The sequence below is a fragment of the Mirounga leonina genome, unplaced genomic scaffold, assembly GCF_011800145.1.
Source record: "Mirounga leonina isolate KUSES-001 unplaced genomic scaffold, KU_Mleo_1.0 Mir_178, whole genome shotgun sequence".
Taxonomy (NCBI): Eukaryota; Metazoa; Chordata; class Mammalia; order Carnivora; family Phocidae; genus Mirounga; species Mirounga leonina.
Window position 1 is genome coordinate 26,791,018 of NW_023270464.1, and position 22,257 is coordinate 26,813,274.

Sequence of the window (22,257 nt, forward strand, 5' to 3'; positions counted from 1 at the left end):
AGTTACACGGTGTTTCCATAGTTAGCCTGATCGTACATTCTCAACAACGACAATCTCAAAACTTTCCCTTCTCAGGAACTAGATTCCCCTCCCTTGCCATCATAGACCCAATGTCTCCTCCTGCTTTATGCAAATGCAGAAGCTGTCAGAGAGCAATCCTCCCGGCTTTCTACCATCGAATCTGCACATGCATTTGCCATCCACACACACTCTCCACACCCTTGGTAGTGGAACGCCCGCCCTCCCATTGAGGCTGGGCCCTCCCCCCATCCCCATCTGTTCTCTGGCTCCCACTCCTCCAGAGTGTTGATGCACAGCAACGACAAAATAATAATTGCTAATATGTATCCAGAGCCTGTGGTATACCAGGCACTGCTCTGATTGCTTTTACTGTTTCATCCTCACAAAAATCTACTGTAGGCTCCATCAGTATCCTCAGTTTACAAAAAGGATCACCGAAGCACAGAGAGGTTACGTCACTTTCTCGAGATCTCACAGCTAGGGCTCGGTGACAGCAGGAATTAAACCAGGCAGCGTGACTCTGGAGCCTACTCTCTTCCACAGCTTCACGCTGACACTGATTATCATCCCTGTCACGGGCAGGTCACCTACTCTCTCCTCCGCACCGGGTCTCCAGCAACAGGGTGGAAACATACTCAGATCGCTTCTGTTTTTTAAAAACCATGTGTCGAGGGGCACCAGGGTGGCTCAGTCAGTTCTTGATTTTGGCTCAGGTCGCGATCTCAAGGTCCAGAGATCGATCCCCGCATTGGGCTCTGCGCTGGGCGTGGAGCCTGCTTGAGATTCTCTCTCCCCCTCTGCCCCTCCCCCCGATGATCTGCTCACGGGCAAACGCTCTCTCCCTCCAAAAAAAAAAAAAAAAAACCACACACACAACTATGTGTCAACTCCACATCCTCCTTTTGTTATCCGCCTCTCTCTTATCCTCTTCATCTCTTCCCTTTTTCCCTTTGTCTTTTATTACAGTGAGAATTCTTCCCACGAGGTCTATCATCTTAACACAGTTTTAAGTACGCACACAGCACTGTTATCCTCAGCACCATGTTGACAACGAAACGTTATTCCTGCTTATCTTCTTGAACAAGTACTTCACACCCTGCACTTTCTCTCCTCATGCTCACCTCCCCTTCCAGCCACAGCCCACAGTCTGTTTCTTTCCCCTGAAACCACTGAAACTCTCATTTTATCAATTCTGCATTTTATGTGCCCCTAAGTCATGAACCGGGCCCAGCGGGCACAGTCTGCTTGCCAAGAAACTGCTTCGTTTTGAGAGGATTTGTTAAAACCAGACATGCAATGGTCAGATCTATTGGCTGAAGAATACATAGAATTCAAGCTTTTTAGTGTTTTATTTTTCCCTTCTCATTACTCACCTTTACTCCAGATGCCCCCTTTCAAATCCAAATGGTAATGCTCATCATCCCCAAAACAGGAGTTCTTTTGATTCTGTCAGTTCAACTTCCCAGAACCAGTAACTCTCAATGCAAAGGTCACTATGAGTATTTATATATTTATATCCAAATTTCTTTGCATTTTGTTAACTTCATCAGGACTCTCCACAGCTCACCTGGGCCGCATGGAGAAGGGTGTGTGTGTGTTGCTCATAGCCAGCCCTGGTCCATCAGGCATTTGAAAAATCGAAAGATAATCAAAGTTTTGTGTTAAGATCATTCTGGCCTTGCACTGGTGCTAAATGGGGAGGGTATAAATATGGAGATGCTGAGGGCCACTGTGTGGGGACAGCTGCTGAGAGTAAAGCCAACACAGATAGTATAGGACTCGCAGAGGTTGGGGGACAGGTAGGGAGCAAGTAGAGAGAAAGCAAGGAGGACAGAGAGAAAGAGTGAGAAGGACGAATTTAAATGATGTAATATGAGCACCTAGATCCAGCCATACCTGATGCCACACTATCTATTCACATATGCAAGCTGATAGATTTCTCTTTTTGCCTAAAAAAAAAAAAGTCCTCATAGAATAGATGTTCTTCTCTCCAATGCTACTGGCACACATAACGGTAACATCCAGGGACCAAGAGGCTTTTTGAAACTGTCTTTTATCCCACCCCAAGCCTAGGAGAGGAGCCAGTCACCTGCAGTCAACGCCTAAACTCTCCCCTCCAGTGCAGGCCTCTGTGTTCTTTTCCACCAAGCTCTGTCGCCGTCTGCCTGGATTCTTAGAAAGGAAGCCCAATCCCCCTTCCTGTTCACATACTCTCCCAGCCCACCATAGCCGTCCCAGCAAAGACGAGCTCCCTCACTGGGCATTTTCCAGGACACAAACATCTGGGGACTTTGGGACCAGGTGCAAGGCTGTGTGCTTCACTCAGCAGTGGAAAAGTTGGCTGCGGGTGGGTCAAATTCCTCAGTGGACACTGTGCCAATCCCGGTGGACCATTTGCAGGAGTGCCTGATGAGTACCGTCAGTTTTTAAAAATAAGCTTTTCCGGAGAGAACCGTGACTTTCTGCAGCCTTGGCTCTCACGCGGGGGTGGCAGGGGCCATGGGATGGGAGGCTGGTGATGTGCTGGGGGCAGGGGGCTAACCCCTTTGGTGCAGAGCAAAGACAGTTTTCAAAATGAGCCTTGTTTTTAAGGAAAATGTAACAAAGGAAGGGAATAATTACAAAAGGGCTGTAGAGGAGCGGCCAGAATTGGACTTCGGTGGGAGACTATTTTTCCTCTAGGCCTGGCATAGAGGGAGAGTCGGAGAGAGAAGGGAGAGAGAATAATTGGAAACACAGTATCTTGGTCACATGCTTCTGCTTAGCTTTGGTAATTGTGCTCAGGACATTGGAACCAGCTATGGCTCCTAATGGGCCCAAACGTCAGCAGAGCTTGGGGGCAAGCTCTGCCTTTCCCAGGGGTACAGGACCTCTCCAAAGGTCTTCTAGGCCTGGCCAGGGTGCTTTCTGGGATTTTGCCCCAGGCTCCACGAGTGTTGGCCAGGCTCTTGTCGGGTTTTCTCTGCCCCTAGCGAGTCCTCCGCAGGACGACCTTAAGGGTCTCTTCCAGAGGCTTCCCAGGGATGCGCAGAGAAGCTTCCAGCATGGTTACACCAATAGCACCAGCTGCTTTCACTTCCGGCAGAAAAACCCAAAGGATTTGCTTTAGTCCGGGAAATGGCTCTCCCACTCCCTGGAGGCCTTTGGCTCCCAACCACTAGCTCGCCCACCACCCCTTCCACGGAGTGCTGGGGCTGGAGGGGTGTCCCCTCACACACACGAGGCCACTGCACCCCAGAGAGGGATGAGGACTGACGCCCCATCACGGTCCTCCGCGGACCTCTAGACCCACCTTGGCTGTGCTGTCATCCATATAGAAAATGCAAAGGCCAAGAGGATAAAGCCAAAGGGCAAAGAAGTGGCTAGTTCCTCCTTTAAAGGAGTTTAAACAACTTTTGGACTGTGCCGGGGAGCAGGGTCAGTAAGCTCGCCCACCCGCCCTCCCTCCCTCCTTCCCTCACTCCCTCACTCCCGCCCTTCCTTCCTTCCTTCCCATTTGTTTCATTCAGCTCTTGTTGAAAAAGCATGACGGGTCCGTCGCAATGCTGGGCAAAGCTAACTCACTGGAGGAAAGGACACGGTTATTTCCATCTGGATAAAATACACTTAATTCACTGGAGAACGTTGAGAGGGTAAATAACCATATGGAGAACTAGCTGATAAAATGTGTTTCGAATTTCTGAATTCCCCGACAGTGTCTTATATCAAAGGCAATTTTTCAAGTTGGGTCACTTCAGCCCAGGGGGTGTTTTCTGTCTTGAACTGAGGAGGGACTCGGAGGTAGGATGAAGGGAAGATGTTTATGGTCCTTCTCTTTTGGGGCCTGTGGCTGGGACTGGCTGGGGCACAGGACCGGACAAAGACGCAGCAGATCTGGGCTGTTTCCCAGCTGGTATGTGAGCGGTTGAGTTGAAACTGGTTCCATACCCTCGTTCTTCCCCTCCTCTGGTACCTCCTGGAGGGGAGAGGCGATGTCTCCCTAATTTTGTGTCCCCAGAGCTGGGCTGGGGCTTGGCCGAGGAGGGGCATCATGTTCAAGGAATGAATGAATGGGTGGGTGAGCATCTCAAAGGCCCCTTTCAACTAAGCTTTCCCACTCCGGGCTAAAGCAAAATGTGTGATGGTTAATTTTATGTGTCAGCCCAAGTGGGCTGAGGGATGCCCGGATGGCTGGTCAAACATTGTTTCAGGGTGTGTCTGTGAGAGGGTTTCCAGAAGAGATGAGCATTTGAATGTAGACTGAGGAAAGGGTGGGCATCACCCAATCCATCATCCTTGAGGGCCTGCCTAGAACAAAGGGCAGAGGAAGGGCGAATGTGCTTGGCCCGAGCTGGGACAGGCACCATATTCTCCCGCCCTGGGATGTGGGATGTCAGCACTTCCAGTTCTTGAGTCTTTGGACTCGGACTGGGGCTTACACCGTTGGCTGCCCCAGTTCTCAGGGGCTGTGGGCTTGGCGTAGAGTATACACACGCCGGTTCCCCTGGGCCTCCAGCTTGCACTTGGCAGATCGTGGGACTTCTCCATAATTGTGTGAGCCGACCCCGCAGAGTACCCCTCTTTCTTTATATTTCTCTCTCCTTCTCTCTCTCTCTCTCTCTCTCATCCATCCATCCATCCATCCACCCACCCATTGGTTCTGTGGCTCTGGAGAAACACCCCCCCTAGGACCACGGAATGAAGGACTCCAGGTAGCCAGCTGACACCCCAGTGACTATGCAGCCCCAGTGGGCTGCACCTCAGAGTAGATGACCAGTCCGAGCCACCAGAAAGACATTTCGGAAACTGCTTCTCTGGAAGAGCCTAGAAGGTGTGTAAGACGCTGAGAGGCGTCCCTCACCTGGGCGGCTGCCCTTCCACATCCTGGAAGGTCATCTCGGCTGTCAACATGCAGGCACGAGTGGGGTCATCAGGATGCCCTCCCTCTGAGACAAAGGACAAAGCAGGACAGGACTCCCCCCTTCAATATATAGATTCCCTCCGATGTGCTAAAGGCTGAAGATATAATTCATCTCAAGAAGTATCTGGATACATTCAAGAAAGGCACATCCACCCGTCCCTGCTCGGAAGGGATTGGCCAAGGTCACTCGTCATTAAATCCCAGTGCCTGGAACCAGGGCTTCGCCCATGGGAGACGCTCAGAAAATGCTGCCATACACGACGAGGTTTGTCACCCGGAGGAGGGACAGGCAGGAGCACAAATGCCCTGGCCGAGGGCTGAGACGCTGAGGGGACCTGTGCAGCCTCGAGCGCAGTGCGCAGCCCCTTTACGGCTTAGCTGATGGCCCACGGAGTGGCGACCACACTAACCACCGAGAAAACCAAGGGAAATACTCCCAGGAGCTGCTTAGCTGAAAGCCTGATGCAGAGCACGGACTCCCCCCCGCCCAAAAAAAGAGAAAAGAAAATTCACTCACAAAAAGCAAAATAGTGGAAACAACCTAAATGTACACCAGTGAGAGATTGTTTTAAATTTACTGTGGTCCATCACGCAGTGCCACATTGTGCAGTCAATAACCCGGGTACAAGAAATCGCCATACGTGGGCACAGGAGGTCCGCTGGACATCGCAACACTGAGAAACTGTAAAACTGTTTCTAGAGACTAGTTCTGTTTACAAAAACGGACTCATACTAATGAACACCAGTTAATAATTTTTTGGAGGGTACATAAAGTGCTGGGGGATGATCTTTACAAAAAACTTTTCCTTCATACTTAATAATTTCTTCGCCTTATTTTTTTTTTTAACATCGTGTATCACACTTATAACTAGAAAAATAAAGGTTCCTGTTTTGAGGAACAAAACTGAAATTTATGGTTAATTTTTGCCAACAAGTAGTTCTGGTTGCCTTTACAATGATTTTTCTCGGGCTCTAAAGTATCTGGTTTAAAGTTTTATTATGATTGCCTGGGATTTACAGATGAACTTAGGGAGAAAGTCTTCCCATCTGAGAACATTTCTTAATTTTTTTAAATTTTCTTTTCAATCAAATTTTATATTCTTCATTTAGGTTCTAAATATCTCTAATTACGTTTATTTCCCAGTGCTTTTATTTCTATTTTGAATGGAACCATTTGTAAAATATATTTTCTAGTTGGGGATTGCTTATACATAAGTAAGTCACAGGTTTTGCACATTTATCTCATAATTGGCAACCTTGTAGATCTCTCATATTCCCTCATGCCCTAGCTACTCAATAGCTTCTCTTGAGTTTCCAACTGATTCCAACTGAATGTTAAAAAATTTCCTTCATTTAGGAGCGCCTGGGTGGCTCAGTTGATTAAGCGTCTGCCTTTGGCTCAGGTCATGATCTCGGGGTCCTGGGATCGTCCCATGTTGGGCTCCTTGCTCAGTGGGGGCGGGGGGTCTGCTTCTCCCTCTCCTGCTCTCTCTCAAATAAATAAATGAAATCTTTTTAAAAATTTATTTCATTTAAAAATGCATATACTACTGATTTCATTTTATTTTTTAATATCACTGAAGTTTCCAGAACATTAGTGAACAATGACACATAGAGACATTCCACGTCTTTTTCTAGACAGTGACGAAAATCCCTGCAAGCATTTTATGGTAAGATCCTGACTGCTGTATCAAGATAAGATTATTTTTTATTATGTTAAGGAAATATTCTACTAATTGTAACTTGGGAAGCATTTTCACCAAGAATGGGTGTTGTTTATTAAATGCTGTCTCAGCTCCTTGGCATGCTCATATATCTTTCCTCTTCCGATTTGTCTGTGGCTGGCTTTCCTAAGGCTGGGCCACCCGCATTTTGGTGTTCTTTCAAGTCTCATTGGCTCACAATGAGCGATTCTTTTATTGAACACCTGGACTCGCTTTGCCCCTATTTTGTTTGGGATTTTTGTATCTATATCCACAAATAGAAACAGCCCATCATCATCCCGTGTCGTGCTGGTGTTATAAAAGATATGGGAAGCCGACATCCCTTCCTACCTTCCGAAATAGTTAGGATAGTTTAAAATACATCTAGTAAAAGCTTGAAATAATTTTTCCGTAAAATCGTCTGGTCCCGGCACCACTTTTGAGGTGGTTCTTTGAAACTCTCCTTGGTTATTGGACCACTCGATTTTTTTTTAAATTTTTTTATTCTTATGTTAATCCCCATACATTACATCATTAGTTTTAGATGTAATGTTCCATGATTCATTGTTTGTGCATAACACCCAGTGCTCCATGCAGAACGTGCCCTCCTCAATACCCACCACCAGGCTAACCCATCCTCCCACCCCCTTCCCCTCTAGAACCCTGTTTGTTTTTCAGAGTCCATCGTCTCTCATGGTTCGTCTAACCCTCCGATTTCCCCCCCTTCATTCTTCCCCTCCTGCTACCTTCTTCTTCTTCTTTTTTTTTTTTCTTAACATATATTGCATTATTTGTTTCAGAGGTACAGATCTGAGATTCAACAGTCTTGCACAATTCACAGAGCTTACCAGAGCACATACCCTCCCCAGTGTCTATCACCCAGTCACCTCATCCCTCCCACCCCACCACCCACTCCAGCAACACTCAGTTTGTTTCCTGCGATTAAGAATTCCTCATATCAATGAGGTCATATGATACATGTCTTTCTCTGTTTGACTTATTTCACTCAACATAATACCCTCCAGTTCCATCCACGTCGTTGCAAATGGCAAGATCTCATTCCTTTTGATGGCTGCATAATAGTCCATTGTATATATATACCACTTCTTCTTTATCCATTCATCTGTCGATGGACATCTTGGCTCTTTCCACAGTTTGGCTATTGTGGACATTGCTGCTATAAACATCGGGGTGCACGTACCCTTTCGGATCCCTACTTTTGTATCTTTGGGGTAAATACCCAGTAGTGCAGTTGCTGGATCATATGGTAGCTCTATTTTCAACTTTTTGAGGAACCTCCATACTGTTTTCCAGAGTGGCTGCACTAGCTTGCATTCCCACCAACAGTGTAGGAGGGTTCCCCTTTCTCCGCATCCCCGCCAACATCTGTCGTTTCCTGACTTGTTAATTTTAGCCATTCTGACTGGTGTGAGGTGGTATCTCATGGAGGTTTTGATTTGGATTTCCCTGATGCCGAGCGAAATTGAGCACTTTTTCATGTGTCTGTTGGCCATTTGGATGTCTTCTTTGGAAAAATGTCTGTTCATGTCTTCTGCCCATTTCTTGATTGGATTCTTTGTTCTTTGGGTGTTGAGTTTGATGAGTTCTTTATAGATTTTGGATACTAGCCCTTTATCTGATATGTCATTTGCAAATATCTTCTCCCGTTCTGTCGGTTGTCTTTTGGTTTTGTGGACTGTTTCCTTTGCTTTGCAAAAGCTTTTTATCTTGATGAAGTCCCAAGAGTTCATTTTTGCCCTTGCTTCCCTTGCCTTTGGCGATGTTTCTAGGAAGAAGTTGCTGCGGCTGAGGTCGAAGAGGTTGCTGCCTGTGTTCTCTTTTAGGATTTTGATGGACTCCTGTCTCACATTGAGGTCTTTCAACCATTTGGAGTCTATTTTTGTGTGTGGTGTAAGGAAATGGTCCAGTTTCATTCTTCTGCATGTGGCTGTCCAATTTTCCCAACACCATTCGTTGAAGAGACTGTCTTTTTTCCATTGGACATTCTTTCCTGCTTTGTCAAAGATTAGTTGACCATAGAGTTGAGGGTCCATTTATGGGCTCTCTATGGACCACTCGATTTTTAAAAAGTCTTTTCCTTTGTCAATTTCCATCACTTGATTTTCGTATTTACTAGCATGGAGTTGCCCATTAATTTGCAAGGTTTTCTCCAGAACTCTGTGCACGAGTTCTGTCGGGTGCCCCCCTCTCTGCTTTGACTTGCCTTTGCTCTGTGCTTCCAAAGGACTCATCCTTAGAATCAGTGCAAACATCTACTTTTTTTGGTTTGCTTTCTGTTACATTTATTTCTGCTTGAGTTTTACTCTTCACCTGCCCTCTCTGTTTCTTATATTTTCTTTTTTTCTACCTTCTAGAGCTTAGTATTTGTTCAAATTCGTTCTTTCTATTCCAGAGAAGACAGAATGGTGTGCAGCAGTTACCTGCTCTGACTTTAGAGCCCAGCTCAGCCTGGGTTCAGATCGCAGTGCAATTATTTACTAAGAGTCTGACCTTGAACGTCTGCTTGACCTTTCTGTGACTCGGTCTCGTTATTCTTAAAATGCGGATGATTGTAGTAGCCACCCCACGGCAACTTTGTGAGAATAAATTAGAATACTGGACGTCAACCCCTTAACACAGTTTATTGGCTACTTGTGATTACGAGTACTGCCGTCATCATCATCATTATTTAAAGCCAAATTCTCCTCCGAATGCCCCTGTGGCCACAACCCCATGAATTCTGAAACATGACGTTCAATTGTTGTTTTGTAAATGGTCTGTAATTGTAGTTCTGATTTCCCACTTAGACTCGGTTCTGCAGGGGACTGCTGTCGTTCATGTCTTATGGTCAAACCTCCAAGATGTAGCCTTGCTGTTCTTATAATTTTTTTTTATTAGAAAATTCCAGTTTAATTGCATCGTGGCCACAGGATGTGTCCTGGACATTTTTTACTTGGTGGAATTTATTGAGGTTTACTTTGCGAGCCGGTATGTGATGTGACTCAGTGTTTTAAATGTGGCGTGCACATTTCCGAAGAAAGAATTCTCTGTTTGGAACTTCAAAGCTGTATATATCCAAACGTGATATTAAAATACATGTACATAATACATATCCAATCTTGCAAGTTATGTAATGCAACACCTCGATTTTCTAATTAATCTGATAAGGTTTAGACTGGTGTGCATTCTAATCTGACACCGTGTTTCTAATATTCCAAACATTTTTGTTTTGTATATGTCAGTGACTTTATTGGGTACATAAAGTGCTCTGATGTTCCTGTCTCCATTGTGTGTTCTTCTTTTTATCATTTTGTGAGAGGTGCTTCTTGGTTTACCCCAATATTTATTTTGTCTGACACCCAACTTTTTTTTAATCTGCATTTGCTCCATGGATGCCCATCCGTGTACTTTTCACTTGATGCGGGGTGTTGTTTTAAATGTGTCTCTTAAAAGTGGGATGTAACTAGATTGGGAGGGAGAATGTGGTTTTTCTAATTTTTTTTTTAATTTCTTTTTTAAGCTGAATCTGGGAGTCTTCCTTTTTTAAATATACAAATGACCCTTGAACAACATGGGGGTTAGGGGCACATAGGACTCTTGACTCCCCAAAAACTTAACTTCTAACAGCCTACCATTGACCAGAAGACTTACCAACAACATAAACAGCTGATAAGCACATATTTTGTATGTTATATGTACTATAGATATTATTCTTACAATCACATAAGCTAGAGGAAAGAAAATGTAGTTAAGAAAATCATAAGGAAGAGAAAATCCATTTACACCACCATACTGTACTTTATTGAAAAAAATCCACATATACGTGAATCCAAGCAGTTCAACCCCATGTTGTTCAAGGGTCAACGGTATGACCTCATATCTTATATCATCCCTCATATAGCTTGCACATATTTAATGTATAACCTTATGTCTTACATTGAACGGAGACATCTTCCTTCTGCCATGTTTTCTCTTTGTGTGGCTCCTTGTGGCCTTCTGTCCTTGCCTCCCCGGCCAGTTAATCTCTCTTTCTTGTCCTCCTTAATGACTGAGAGGTCATGCACTCTGTTTTTAGATTACTGGCAGCTCCATCAAGAATCTTTGAGCATGATATTGGAGACTCTATCTTTTCTCTTCATCCATTCCAAGTGTGCCGCCATGTCTGATGGGTCTTCCCTCACTTCCCTCACTTCCTCCCCGATCCCGATCTCCCAGTCGCCGTGCTTCAGAGCACGTGACCGTCCGGGGGAGATGCTTTATACCATCGCTTTCTAGGTACTTTTTCTCATGTGTATCATCCTGGAATCCTGTGAAGAACACAACTGAGGTTTAACCTGACGGGAGTCTTCTTGGTGGCTCAGCTTCAGCTCTTGCATCATCAGCCTGGTGGGCCCTTCTTGTGCTGCGCCTTTCTGGAACCCTCGCTGGATCAGTAACCCGTGAGCCTCCTGAGTGCCCCCTGTGCCCCAGCCCGCGGGCCCTGCACAGGCATTCCCCACGCCTCGCATGCCCTTGGTCTTCCTTGATTGTGCTAGATTCCCACCATTCTTCATGCTCCATCCTTAGATAGCACCTGTTCAGAATAAATCTACACGCCTCTGCAGACTCTCAGCGCTGTGTTAGCTGGGGCAGGTCTGTGCTCTCTGAGAACCCACTCTCCCCACAGCGCAGTGTGAGTCTGACCCTCGGCAGGCGCTTGTCCACTGTGTTCAGAGCTGGACCACCAGGCTCAGCCAGTGGCTCCTACCAATCGCTCAATATTTACCGAATGACTGAGGATGCCTGCATTTAACATGGGAAGGTGCTTCCTGGCCAGATAAAATGTATAAAGTTGAACTAAACATCTTACAGACTCTGAGTGGTAACTTCGCCTGGAAGACTTTAATGGGGGACAGTTAGTCCGCTTAGTGACCCCATCCCTGGGACACATCCGGTGAGTTGCCCATGCTACTTTGTATTTATTTTGACCATGAAGATGCGGGGAATACTCTTCATGCCTGGAGAAGAATGAGGTAGACTGTTTTGTGCTACACAGAAGTGAAAGGAAAATTGTTGCAGGGTAAATGTGTGTGTGTGTGTGTGAGAGCGTGCGTGTGTGTGTTTGGAAATAGAAAAGTTCAGAATCCTCACCAAATTGTCACCAGGGATTATCTCTGAAGAGCAGGCTGGAGGGTGGGGGAAAACTGGTCACCCTATTTTACTAACCATACCATTGTTATCAAAAGTAAAACTTAAAACTTCATAAATACACAAAATACAAAGTGGCGATGTAGTAAATCCGTAATCAATGTGTATACCTCACTTCATTACAATCTAAGAAGGAAGAAAGAAAAAAAAAACACAAAAATTTAAAACACACAAACCCAAAGTATGACCTACTTGCCAGAAGAACTGGGAAAGGGCTCAAAACACGCCCAGGGGTGAACAGCTAAGACCCCTTCCTGGGGGGCAAGCTGTGGGGGTATTGAATTGACATCAACGATCTCGAAGTCGGACTGAGAGGAGATTCAAAGAAATGCAAAATCACAGCTATAAATTATCACGGAGTCTTTGGCCTGCAAGAATTTTTCAGACTTTGTGTGTAAGATGACAGTTTGGGTTTGCATTTTGGTAAGAGATGATATATCATCTCTTTCAAGATTATTTCTATTTCTCTCAACACACCCACACACACACATATACACAGTTGTATCATCTGCATTTGCCAACCAGCTCAATGCACGGGGTGTGGGGAGCCGAGACTTGGCTCTAGGACGTGCCAGGGGTCTCCTGCTCCAGGAGGTGGACCCCTGCCGCCTGCTAGGAGCTGGCCACTGAGCGTTCAGAGGAGGAGGAGGAGGAAGAAAGGGAAGACACATGAGGCTGGGGACCTGCCTGCCCTCCCCAACCTTTCCATTGCTCTAGCACTTCTGATCCATTTAAGAAAAGGCAAGAACAGAAAGAGACAAACTCACGGCTGACTTAGTCCAGGATCTCTGCCTTGGATAATGGGGAGAAGACCACCTTGTTGGAAGAGAAGATCGGGAATATTTTGGGCTTAAAATGCTCTCCCTACACATCTCCATTCCAAGTCCTATCCATTGTTTTTGAAACTTTGTAAATCCTCTCTTACTGTAAGAATTTACATTTTTCATCATAATACACACCACATAAACACATATAAGATGTGCATGTATATAAATGTTTATAAACATAAATATGTACATAAATATATATAACTAAAGAGTTTCATGAAGCAATACGCTTACTATGGTGTAGTGAAGTAAAAACATGACAAATATGATTTCCCTTGGAACCTGATGAATTCTGATATACTCTATTCTTCTTTTTTTTTCTTTTAAAAACAATGCTGGTCTCAAAGCACTGAATTGATTGCCAGTGCACTGGTGGGTCTTGTTTGAAAACTACTCTTCTGAAGTGTTCTCTGATTTCCCACAGCAATTCCATATGGGAGTATTTGCTTTGATTTCTCACTCAGCTCCATTCTTCTGAGCCACTGAAGATTTCACTGCATTTGCTTGTCTTGCCTCAGATTTAGGAGCCGGGGTGGATGCAGGGGGCTGGCGTTTGCTCGGGCTCTGCTTTGCCAGAGGAGGGCTGCTGTGGGCCGCAGGGAGCCCACGCTGGTGCAGGCTGGCCCCGCACTGAGGACGTGTCCGTGGCGGCCACCTCTAGCTGACTGGCGGAGCTGGTCCCAGCTGCTGGAAGAGCATTTCTGGCCAGCTGGGCATGCAAGCCTCGGAGTAAGAGCAGGGCCCAGAGCAAGACCGAGGGATAGCCCCGTCTGTGGGGAGGTCCCAGCTCCCGGGTTCCCCTGCAGAGGCACCGCCAGCCCGGAGCCCCTCGCCCAGGGCACACCCTGCCCTCCAGCATCTCCAAGGGTGGCGAGCACAGCGGCTGCCCTGAGCTCGGGCTGCCCCCTGCGGCCTCCCCCTCTACACGTTGTACTCAGCCCCTCGTCCACTCTGCAATCTCTCCTGCAGAGACCCTCGGCGTTTCTGCCAGACGCCTGGCAACCTGGCCCAGCTGACAGGGCCAACAGAAATTGGTCCTTATTTCAGCTGGAACCCAACAGAAAAACTTGAAATGCATCCCTATTTCAAGCTGCCTTCTTAACTGCACTCCAAGCTCTTAGAACTATTTGTTTAGTTTGCCTCCCTGGATGTTTTTTGTACCCATGGATAGGAGTGAGTTGCTATATGCACTAATTTGTGCTTTAAGATTAAAAAAACTCTTACATGTGAAAATTTGTTGCCAGCCCGAATGCACAGTGTAAACACAAAGTACGATTGTTACAGTTAAGGTTGTTATTCCCTTGTTTAGGCAACAAATAGCTTTCTGAGATTCACTGAGGGCCAGGCACTGATGATGAGTCAAGGAGGAAGGCACGGACTTTTACAGGCTGCTGGAGAGGACAGATGTGGGGGTGGAGACTACCCCAAGAGTGGGAAGTGTCCTAATACAGGTTCGAATCGAGTGCCACCGTCAGCAGTGACTTGCTAAATGGCCTCACCAAGGACTCAGCCCATGAGCTGGGGCTGGAAAGCCAAATGAGGGTTTTCCACCTGGAGAATGGAAGGCAGAAGTTTCGAGAGAACGCATTTTGAGTCGAGAGAACAGCATGCACAAAGGCAGGAAGCCTTAAAAGACCCTTCTGTCTTCATATCAGAGCAAATCTCTTGGTGGCCCTGGACCCCTCCCCAGGGGGTTGGAGCAAAGGGCAAAAGACCGAAATGCCAACTCAGGCTGATGAGACCGAGGAGCCCGTTAAGGAACAAGGACCCCATCGTGCTGGTGAGTGGATTCCGATTCCAGGTGCACCCTCCCCGCTTCACCCCTAAACCCTGGGGTCACTGCTGGGCTCCAGAGAGGGGAGCGGGAAGCTGGTGAAGGGCAGGTCCCACGCTCCTGGCCCACCTTCTGCCCCAACAATTCTGCTTTTGACTGTTTACAAATGAATTTTCATGGAAGATTTCAGTTCTAAAGAGGTTCCCGTGGGTAGAGCTAGAAAACACCTGCTCTAGGTAATTATAAACCAACATTTCACCCAGGAAAGATACAACCGTCTTTGTGTTTAGTAAATGCAGACCTTTGCTAGGAACATATCAGAGCAGTTGAGAGTGTAGATTTTGGAGTCAGGCGGGGGTTAAGGTCCGGGGAGTGCCCTTTCTAGCTGAGTGATCCTGGGCAAGTCATCTCACCTCTCCGTTCTGGGGACACACTGCCTAAGCCGGGAGCATTGAGAGGCTCAAGCAAGATGCCACATGCAAAGATTGTAGAGCAATGCCGGGGGCAGGAAGACTGGGGGCTTGAGTATGAGTGATGAGCACCACTGGGGGCTGGATAAATCAACAGCAGGGGCTTCGAGGAGGCGCCTGGCCCACCCTGATAGGTCCTGTCCTCGTCGCTCTGGAGAATAGGAGGGGCCCTCCCCTGGGATCATAAACACTGAGTGCCACTTGGCAGCAGAACACCAAGGGAGGCCCGAGGAGAGAACAAGTGTGGAACACTCCTCTCCTTCCCAGGGCCCCTGGGGCAAGGGGAAGAGAGCCACAGACTGCGGCTCCCAGGGCTGCCTCGGGGCTGGACTCTTGGGACAACGGTGCCACCCCTGAGGGGCTCAGCCCAAAATGAGGGGATTTCATTTGTCAAGAGAAGGAGGGGTGGATGCTTCCCTGTGTCCACAGAGAGCAGGGAGATTTGCTGGGTTGCTGCATCCTCCCACAAAGAAGCAAGCACCTCCCATCAGTAAGGATTACCTGTGCGGGGAATTAGCGGCGACCCCAACTATGACAGCGGAGTGACTGACAGGCAGAGAGACCACCCTTCCCATGGTCAAGGTCAGAGGTGCCCATGTTCCTCGTGCACCTCGGGGAGGAGGAGCCTGGCAGCGGCTGGAAAACCTCCTCCAGGTGCCTCCGCCTTTCTCCCACCTTCTCCCTTCTGCTTCCTGCCGCAGCCCCTGCACCCAGGGGCCCAGAACCAGAAGCTCCCAGGGATGCAGAGCAAGGGCAGGGGACACAGCAGCCCCTGTCCCCCCACGCCAACCTCCAAAGCTGCTTCCTCCTCGAGTCACTGTGCACCAGTGACTTGGAGGTTGGAGTCCCAACCAAGCATTCTGGCTTCCGTTCCTGCCCGCGCCCCAACACAGCTTCCAAATAGGACATGAAGTGCCTCCCCCGACCGAGACCCTCTCCCATGCAGGTCAGAGCGGCCGTCCGAGGGACATTCACTCACCTGGACCCACCTACCTCCCTGCACACCGTCCCCAGAGCGGCCACCTCCCTCACTTTTCTCTCCGACTGCCCAGCAGACATCGAGACACCATCTATCCGGGACAGCCTAGGGCTCTGGCCTGGGTCGGAGCCGGCCGAGAATGAGAAGTGGACTTCCTCTCTCACACGGAGGCCGGTCTCTGGGTCCGATCCCAGGCCCCGAAGGCTGGGATGCTCTGAGTCAGACGCTGCCTTCACCACCTGCTCTGGACAGGTGACTCAGGGCAAATGTTCCAACCCGGCATGGGTTTGCTCAGAGACTCCCGACCTGAGCCATCTGATTTCTCCACGTGAAAAGCCTTGGTCTGATAGGGAGGCTGCCAGCGCTGGTCAGCTCAGCCCTGGAACAGAGTCCACCATCTGCTGGGCTGGCGAGAACACCCGGGAGGCCGGCCCAACCCAGGACCCCAGAACCCCGGCCAGGCTCCTTGTTCCCGGCCTGGCCTTCCTTGGACAACCTAGGAGAGGCTGGGAGGGTGCAAAGGTATCAAATATGACTCTGGGCATACACTCCGCACGGCTAGGAGCTTTACAGAAACATCAGCTCACACAGTCTTGCCACCGATCTAGGAAATATCATCATACCCCTCTTACAGGTGAGAAATATCACTACACAAAAATTCGTGGAGCACCAAGGCCTGGTGACCTTGGGTCATAGGCCATCACTGGCTCAACAAAGTCCAGCAACTTTCCTGAGGTCACCCAGCCAGGAGTCTAAACCCAGATCCACCCAACGCCAAAGCCCACGCTCTTTCCGCGGTGCCACATTGCCTCTCTGTCCTAAGATAAAAACTGGCTCTCAGGAGCAGAAGCTGACGCAGCTCAGTGCTTCTCCAAGTCTGGTCCCCAAGCCAGCAGCATCAGCACCAGCTGCTAGCAATGCAGATTCTCAGGAGGGGCCCTAGTCCTCCCGAATCGGAGACTGTGCGGCTGGAGCCCGGCACTCTGCTTCGGCAAAGCCCTGCAGGGGACTCAGGCGTGAGAACCCAGGACGGAACGTACACCGAGTGTGCCGAGCACCGCAGCACAAAGGAACAAGGCGCTTCTGTTTCTGCGATCGGGATGACTGCCTTGTGACCGGGGTGCTTCCCCCCACGTGTCCCCTTGCACAGCTCAGTCTAAGGGTGGCATTCAGCCCATCTGCCCCTTAAAGAGCCTCCCCCACGCATGTCCTCGGCACAGCCTCTGTGAGCTGTTGGCTTGTGCCAGGCGGGGACGTCTGGGGGGCCTGCTCTTCTGAAGAGTAGAATGTGCTCTGGGGCTTCCTGGGGGCTCTAATGAGGGTGTAGGTGCATCCCGTGGGAAGCCTTGGAATTCCACGCGGGGCCGCAGAGGTCCAGCAGCTGCCAGGGCCACCAGGCCCACGGTCGCAGAGAGGCACGTTGCAGACAGAGCTGTCTTTGTTGGTGGGGGCGGGCGACAGTTGCACATCGCAGGGCTGAGTCTGGAGGGCAGCAGAGGAGGAACTTCTCAAGGGCAGGGGATGGAGGCCCCGGTCAGGGCTATCTTCTCTGTTCACATGCACAGACTCTCTCCATTCCCCGGACGCAGTGCAGTTGGGGCTGGGGCCCAGACACCGGCTCCTAGGGCTGTCTCGTTCTGGCAGAAAGGCTGGGACTGATGCAGTACCCCAGGCCTCCGGAGGCCAGCCTCACCCTTCCCAGACCCCGCAGCCTCCCTCCTACACCAAGCCGAAGCCCCCCACCCCCGGTCCCCATCACCAGTGCCTGAATCTACTTCCCGCCTTGTCCTACTCTCAGATGACTTGTCTTGCTTAACTAGCAGAAGGTGAATTCATTCCAAAGTATGGGTAAGATCCTATCCAGACCTTCACCCACACAGAGTGGTTCGCACCTCGAGGTGGAAACTGTCCTATCTGTGCCCTCCAGGACCTCCGCCAGGGAAAGGACAGACTTCCCACTGCCACCTAACACCCCATAGGCCAACTCACGGCGCACCCACGGAAAGGGAGGGAGAAGCAGGCGGGAGACCCCGGACAGCTTGTCACAGGATCGCGGTCTGTCTCAGCTTTAGCTCGCTCATCGGCCAAGGGGGATTAAAGACTCTGAGCACAGCGTTCCTGAGAGGAGAGCGCTTCTTCCCACAGAAGAGGAAGCTCCCCCCAATTACACCGCACACGTGCACCTTCCATCCGCGTTTTGATCTTCCCTTTGCATGAAAACCGAGGTTCACCTCCACGTGATCGCCTCGTGTCCTGGCACACATACACGCTTACACACGTGTTTCAGGGATGTAAAGACTGGCAGGTTTCTGCAGACAGCTGTCTGTGCATTAGCCGCTGAGGACCACTCTGTTCCATTCTACCCTGTCCTCAACCCCATGGAGCAGGTTCTATTGCTATACCCATTTCACAGATGGGGCGACGAGAAGGCGGGGAACGAAAGCACACCCGGAACCCCCATCTGTGTACTTCATACCCTCTGGATGCATCCACAACGCCCAAGGGATCTGGGAAGACTCAGACATTCCAGGGGGGAAAGTCAAGCACCTTGTTGTCTTTCCAGCCCATGGAGCCCAAAATCTTTCCCAAGTGATTCCGATGCTCGCCAAAGTTTCACAACCAATGCCCTAGATTTTAATGCACAGAGCATGTTGCCATCATGGCTTAAAGTGCCCAGACAACTCTGCACGTCTGCTCAGGATTAGCGCCACGGGACCAGGAGGCCTTTCCCACGTTTCCCCCGGAGAGCCGGCATCTTCCGGGATTACACCAGGAGTTCTATTTATGCCGTGATGTTTTGATTTATTTTTTTAAACAGTTTCTTCTGATGCTTCCCTCCATTTTTTAAATTGTGAAAGTAATACACGTTTGTTATTGCAAATCAAAATGTTCAGAAGGCAAAACACAAAGCGCATTTTTTTTTTAAAAACACCGCAACGGGGTGGTCTGTTCTGGTCCCAAAGCAGCCAGATCAAGAGGGCCGTGCTTGGAGTCACAGCAGAGGTGGGACCCCACCTTCTGCACTGGCCCCTCCGAGAGCTTAGGCCAGTCCCATGCCCTTTCCGAGCCTCACTGTTCACTTCTGCAGAATGGGGACAGCAATCCAACAGGCTGACAGGGCTCCTGGGAGGTCCAAGCAAGGAGCTAGCTAGTATTCTTTTTTTTTTTTTTTAATTTTTAATTTTATTTATTTATCTGAGAGAGAGAATGAGAGAGAGAGAGGGGAGGGTCAGAGGGAGAATCAGACTCCCTGCCGAGCAGGAAGCCCGATGCGGGACTCGATCCCGGGACTCCAGGATCATGACCTGAGCCGAAGGCAGTCACTTAACCAACTGAGCCACCCAGGCGCCCACTAGCTAGTATTCTTTAAAAACCCTGAGGAATTCTTCACACCACGAACTTGAGGTCGTGAGGACTGGACCAGGGGTCTTCCTTGCTGTGACAGTTTTAGCTGACTTCTGCAGAGACCGTGTTGTGCTCCCTCCGGCCTTCTCCTCTCTCACTTGTCGGTTCTGGGCTTGCACCCTTTCCAAGTCCCAGCGCGTTGCTGATACACTGTGTGATTAGGTCCAGCGCCTGCAGCCCGTCCCTGGGCCATCCCTGGGCCAACAACTCCCAAACCCACATCTCCAGCCTTGGAATTGCTTCTGAGTCGGGAACTCTTTTTTGCTGCCACCTGCTCAGCATCTCCCCCTGGGGACTGACTGGGGATCCCCAAAATTCACATCCCGAGCAACACTCTTGATTGGCCCCACTTCCGATCTCTTCCTCCCAGGCTCCACGTTTGGGGAGTTGTCACCATCATGCATTCATTTGCAAACGCCCAAGAATCCGGGGCCCAGGAGTGGAGAACCAGGGCATGGGGGACACTGAAGCCAGGATTCCTGCCCTGCGCCAGATGCAGAATAACAGGCAGAGGAGATGACACCTCCCTGGGGACTGGTCGACTCCTCTATAGGATGGTCCCCATCCTAGCACCTCTCTGACAGCGTTGCAGGAGGACTAGGGTTTTAGGAATAAGCCCTCTGACAGCCAGTGCTAGCTCAGATTAATCTTCATTCCTCCCTCTCTGACCATCCACGTTCCACCAGATTTATTGGCCGCTCCTGTCGGCTCTCCCCGACACCCCTAACGCATCCCCTTCCCCTCATCTCCGCTGCCGGGGGCCCCGGCTCCACCGCCCTGCCGCCCACCTGCCAGTCGGACTCCGGGCTCCAGCCTAGGCCTCCACCTTCACGTCTACACCATGACCAGTCGTGGTTTCTGAAAACATGACAGAGATCATAACACTCGCCTACAGAAAACCTGCGAAGAACTTTGCATTCCTTTTCAAATTAAAAAAAAAAAAAATTAAAGCTTTCCTCTTCCGAGCCGTTTTCAGTTAGCAGAAGAAGGGCGCACACGTGCAGAGAGGTCCCACCCGCTCCACGCTCAGCTTCCCCACTACGGACACCTTGTAGCTAGTGTGGCACCTTGTGACCACCGAGGAGTCAGCACTGAGACCCTGGTTTGGGCAAAATCCCAGAGCTCACACTGGCGCTCACTCTCTGGACGGTTCTGGGGATTTGGCAGGTGGGAAATGTCACCTGCGCGCCATTACAGTGCCATGACGAGAAGTGAGCTTCTGCCCTAAAGAGGCCCCGGGCCCCATATATTCACCCAGGACTTTGGGTTGCTTTTTCCAAATCACATCCCCATGGCTTACCATATCCCAAAAGAGTTACATGACCTCGCCCCTGTTCGTCTTCCCTTTCCTGAACATGCGGTGCCCAGGTCACCCTAACATGTGGGTCCAAACTGCTCTCTTCTGGGAAGGCTCTGCTTCCAGATCTTCGTACAGCAGGCTCCTTCCTACCTTGATATCCTAAATGTGGCCTTTCCTGTCCACTCCAACTACAGTAGCCCTCAGGCACTCCCTGGTACACCTCTTCTTTCTCCTTCTTCATGGAACCCGTCACCCTCTGAAGGTGCTGACAAGCCTGTTTGGGTATTTGTGCATCACCTGTCTGTCCCCCCAGCAGAAATCGTCAGCCTTGTTCACTGCAGGGTCCCCAGCTCCAGGACATGCTCGACCCATAAGGGCTCAATAAACATTGACTGAATGAATCAACCCACAGCCGAATGAATAAATAAGTGACTAATGCCCTGTAATGAGCTTCTACATTCGTTTGTATTTTAGAGCCTACAAAGAGCTCTTACAGATAGTTTCTTAATCAAATGAATCTGATTAGGCACAGATTTCAACGGAACTTAAGAAACGTGGCCACACTCTGTGTCCTAGTTCCTTGGAAGGCACAGATTAAGAAATAATGGGAATGTCTCTCCAAGGGAAGAGAGTTTATTTCTACAAGCTCTGATGACCCTGCGGATTGGACACGCAGAGGCATGTGGTTTCATCCGCAGCCACGGCATGAAAGGAAAGCACGTGGGGATACGGCCTTTGCTGATGGATACCCTCCATGTGCACCCCCGCTGTGGGCCAGATGCTGGGCCGAGTGCTGTCAACACGGTGTCTGGTTCCACGGTGAGCCTGTGGGTGGGGGGTGCCCTTGGTTATCCCTATTTGCCTGCCGGGCCAGGGAGAGTGAGGAAGCGCGGTGGTAAAGCGACTTTCCCAAAGCTCAGAGCCAGGATTTGAACCCAGGGTTATCTGACGACGGAGTCCAGGCAGCTGTTGTCCGTGAACACAAGCTGAATAAACGAACCCAGCTGAGCAATCTGGAAATCTCTAGCCACACCAGTCAGCCCGGCATGGGTGGCCTTAGAAAGGGTTAAACGTCACCGCGGGGGGAGTGGTCCGGGCTGGCAGGTGCTCTTTCAAGGCCAAGATTAGGACTGTGGGCGCAGCATGCATGCCTCCCCTCCACCCGGCCTCCAGAAAAGGCCAGGTATTAATGAGCAACACGCGGGGGCGGGGGGCAGGGGGGCAACTGTTCCTGCTCAGCGGGGCTTTGGCAGGACCCGCGTGTCCGAGTGCTCGCGTTGGGATGTCGAGTCCCCGTGTTCTGGGTCCTGAAGGATGCCGGAGCCCGGCCAGCCAGGGTGCTGGCCCCCCTTCCCCCCAGCGGAGCGAGGCAGCTGGACCCCGCTCTCCTCTTTCCGCCCACACAAGCATCTGAAGAGCACCGCTTCCTGCCTTGCATCAGAAACAATGTTTGTAAAGATGAAGAAATCCCTACTTTCTTTTCTTAATTTGTTATTGTCATGACATGACTGACTCAATAAGCAAAAATTTAAAATCCCTGCCCAAGAACACGGGCTGGTCCCCGCCGCGCCTGATGTTCCTCCAGATGCTCCTGCTTTCCTCCCACCTCCACACCTCGGCGCACACGCCCCACGATGCCCTAACGCCCGGACCCCTGCCTCCTGACCAACCCTTGGAGAGTTTTCAAGGTT

General features: G+C 49.7%; 1 protein-coding gene across 1 annotated transcript in view; it reads right to left on the reverse strand.

Annotated features, from left to right (window-relative positions):
- IL16 (interleukin 16) overlaps positions 1-22,257 on the reverse strand; it is a 100,450-nt gene that overhangs the window by 72,204 nt on the left and 5,989 nt on the right. The gene's annotated exons all lie outside the window — the stretch shown is intronic.